The sequence below is a fragment of the Limulus polyphemus genome, unplaced genomic scaffold (assembly GCF_000517525.1).
Source record: "Limulus polyphemus unplaced genomic scaffold, Limulus_polyphemus-2.1.2 Scaffold1147, whole genome shotgun sequence".
NCBI lineage: Eukaryota > Metazoa > Arthropoda > Merostomata > Xiphosura > Limulidae > Limulus > Limulus polyphemus.
In genome coordinates, this window is record NW_013666757.1 from 253,263 (window position 1) to 255,794 (window position 2,532).

The 2,532-nt window shown below is 36.6% G+C and overlaps 1 protein-coding gene across 4 annotated transcripts in view; it reads left to right on the plus strand.

The window, feature by feature from the left end:
* LOC106462344 (protein phosphatase 1 regulatory inhibitor subunit 16B-like) overlaps window positions 1–2,532 on the plus strand; it is a 51,734-nt gene that overhangs the window by 4,557 nt on the left and 44,645 nt on the right. The window contains exon 1 of one of the 4 annotated variants that reach the window (XM_022389588.1): window positions 554–609. The exons of the other annotated variants lie outside the window; for them this stretch is intronic. The gene's annotated coding sequence lies outside the window, so the exon portion shown is untranslated. Of the gene's footprint in view, window positions 1–553; window positions 610–2,532 lie in introns of those variants that run through there. 4 annotated transcript variants of the gene reach the window in all.

Below are 2,532 nucleotides of genomic sequence, written 5' to 3' on the forward strand. Positions count from 1 at the left end.
CAAACAATTCGTAAAATATTCAACTTTGCTGATGGATCCGTAATTATACAACTAAATATACTTAGTATGATGAAAAGTGTAATGAATTATTAATATACTTATATAACTTGAGATATAAACCAAATTCTGACATCTGAATTTTTGGGCAAGATATTGGAAACTGTAAATTAATAAATTATAATGAGTAATATGAATGTTATCCAATTATGAAATGTGGTGGAACTATTGTTTATATGACCTATCATATAATAGCTCGGAAACAAAAGGTAAATATTAAAACAGCAGAAGGTATTGGGCAGTGGCGGCGCTAGGCATAAACAGATAAAACAATTGCTTAGAGCTTTTAGCAGCGTAAGGAATCTCCGATGCACAGATTGTTTTATTATTATTTTCATCTTAATTTTGATTTTACCTGTTTTAGTATTGTACTCATTTGGAAAAACAAAAGTGTTTTCAATGAAAATCGTACAGAAACACGCCACGTAACGGGCGTTTAAAAATTACAGCAGCAAGACATATCTCAGTCAGGCACATTGCATTGCGCATGCAATGATTCATTGCTATCACGCGCACGATTAGAGAAAGGTACAGGTGCAGCGGTGTCAGTATGTGAGTATAAATAATTTTTTAACAAGTGTATTAGCATGTGTTGCGTTGTTTATTTTTTGTTTGAGGAAATAATGTAGTGGGTCATATTGAAAGTTTATCTTTTAAACAGAAGTGTAAATATTTAGTTATGAATGTGTTGCTTCTATAGGAGATATAAGTATCATTAATATAATTACCAGTAAAGTTGTTTAGTGAACGAATATCTTCAGTCAATGAGCGGCTTTGTTTTTAAAAGTTACGTAAGTCTCGGTACAAGAGTAAATGACTATACGCCATTTTCTGTTTATTACACATGTTTGTACGAACTGACTCTGTTTATCTATCTTGGACAGTGGTTGTAAGACTGAAACTAACTGACTACTATCATACAGCACTTGTAATACATCTCCAAGCTAGATATAAACAAATTTACTGTAAATAGCAAAATTGTTTCTAAAATTATTGCATTGTTTTTTGGAAGTTCATAACTGGAATGACGTTTTTCCTGGGGAAGGAAGGGAAACTATATGAAATTGATTAACTGATGGTTTGAATTATGTTTTTGGATCAAGCTAATGTGCCATATATAAAGGTGCTTCATATAAACACAGAAGTATCAAATCCTGGATTATTAATCCACTTGTCACTTACTTATAAAAGAATAATACAATACATAAAAAGATACAAAGACCTACAAAAAATGTCTCGAAATAGCCTTTCACTACACGTACAGTTACATCTTATGGATTGTTACTAGTAAATATAACGATAATTACAAACTATTGCCCAGAAAAGTCACGTGACGAGCAGCATATTTACCTGTTATGTCTATGGGGCTGTTACTTAATGTATCCTAAAAAATGTGCTCAACAATGCCAGGCTTAGAATATAATGCTATAGATGGGATGGGTCAGCCTCTTTCACTAATTTGGAGCTGAGAGCGGCGTAGTGGTTAGCATACCGGACTGCGCTACTGAGGTACCGTGGTTTGTGTCTCGTTACCCCTCTCCCCACAAAAAAAAATCGTGACCCGCACTTTGGAGCGTAGGTGTGTTATAAAAGTGACGGTCATACTCCACTCTTCGGCCTGTCAAGAATTGGCGGAGTTGACTAGCTGCATTCCCTCTACTCTATGACTTCAAAATTAGGAACGGCTAGAGTATATATCCCTCGTGTAACTATTTAAGATCAAACAAGCAATCTACTAGTTTGAACCGTAGCAAACAATCCATTCGTCTGATGCGGCATTAAACGTCACTGACCCGGCATGGCCAAGTGGCTAGGGCGCTTGGCTCGCAATCTGAGGGTCGCGAGTTCTAATCCCCGTCCCACCAAACATGCTCGCCCTTTGAGCCGTGGGGCGTTAAAATGTGACGGTTAATCCCAATATTTATTGGTGAAAGAGTAGTCCAAGAGTTGGCGGTGGGTGGTGATGACTAGCTGCCTTTTTTCTAGTCTTTCACTGCTGAATAAACGTCACTTTTGTTTGAACACTTTAGACAATCTTCTTGTTCAGTTGAGCCCTCATTCGTGGCAGTAAGATGGTAAAATTAAAATGATTGTAAAACTCGAACCATCTGATTCGGCCAGTTCTTTACAACGATTTGTGGTACAAGGCAGACAGTAAAGACAGACGGACAACTGCCTTTTAGATAAAGAAATAAGGTTACGAATCCCGTAAACTATTTGTCCAATTTAGTCGTATCTTACCCATTCAGATTACAATACTATGTGCATTGTTAAACACTTTTAATGATCTAGAATGGATCTTCTTATAATGTATGGACACGAGACGACATTATAGTCACAACAAATCAAACAAGCAAGCGTTAAATTAAAATAGTCTTTCTTTGTTATAAATTTCGCGCAAAGCTACACGAGGGCTATCTGCGCTAGCCGTCCCTAATTTAGCAGTGTAAGACTAGAGGGAAGGCAGCTAGTCAT